The sequence below is a fragment of the Seriola lalandi genome, unplaced genomic scaffold (assembly GCF_002814215.2).
Source record: "Seriola lalandi dorsalis isolate HSWRI2012SDOR001 ecotype SW California unplaced genomic scaffold, Sedor1 jcf7180002053592, whole genome shotgun sequence".
NCBI classification, from domain to species: domain Eukaryota; kingdom Metazoa; phylum Chordata; class Actinopteri; order Carangiformes; family Carangidae; genus Seriola; species Seriola lalandi.
The window spans coordinates 8325-9415 of record NW_019524145.1 but is presented as its reverse complement, the minus strand read 5'-3'; positions in this window follow the sequence as shown (position 1 = coordinate 9415).

The following is a 1091-nucleotide window of genomic DNA, read 5'->3' as shown; positions in this document are numbered from 1 at the left end:
ACATGGAAACAGGAGACAACAGGGGGAGACAGGAGGAGACAGGAGGAGACAGGAGGAGACAGGTGGAGACAGGAGGAGACAGGAGGAGACAGGAGGAGACATGAGGAAACAGGAGGAGACAGGTGGAGACAGGTGGGGACATGGTAACAGGAGGAGACAGAGGAGACAGGGGAGACAGGAGGAGACAGGTGGAGACAGGTGGAGACATGGAAACAGGAGACAACAGGAGGAGACAGGAGGAGACAGGAGGAGACAGGAGGAGACATGGAAACAGGAGGAGACAGAGGAGACAGGGGAGACAGGAGGAGACAGGAGGAGACAGGTGGAGACATGGAAACAGGAGACAACAGGAGGAGACAGGAGGAGACAGGAGGAGACAGGAGGAGACATGGAAACAGGAGACAACAGGGGGAGACAGGAGGAGACAGGAGGAGACAGGAGGAGACAGGTGGAGACAGGTGGAGACATGGAAACAGGAGACAACAGGAGGAGACAGGAGGAGACATGGAAACAGGAGACAACAGGGGGAGACAGGAGGAGACAGGAGGAGACAGGAGGAGACAGGAGGAGACAGGTGGAGACAGGTGGAGACATGGAAACAGGAGACGACAGTGGGAGACAGCTTTGACCTAGTGACGACAGCTGAGGCAGGATAGTCATCATGGTTGCCTTGCAACTTCAAATTATTGGTTTATTATAACTGATCTATAAAGAATGAATAAATTATTCATCATTAATCCATTAATGACTGTCAGAGGTGAGATTCTTCATCTCAGATTTATTTAGTTAAACACACAAAAAGAGACCAGAGGAAAATATGAAATGTTGTTTATATGGAGCTCAAGTGTCAGAGGGGTCAGGGGTCAGAGGTCAGGGGTCAGAGGATTCCTTCCTCTTTTGTTATTTAATTATTTCTGATGTTATGCGGATGTTACATGGGGTTCATCACCAGAGATGACCTGTTAGCATATCCATGTTAGCATGTTAGCACTCAACCAACTCTGCTTCCTTGAACATGTTTTATTTAATAAAGTACAAGCTACGGCACAGGGACACAGAGCCCTCATTTATTCATTCATCAGGAGTTACTG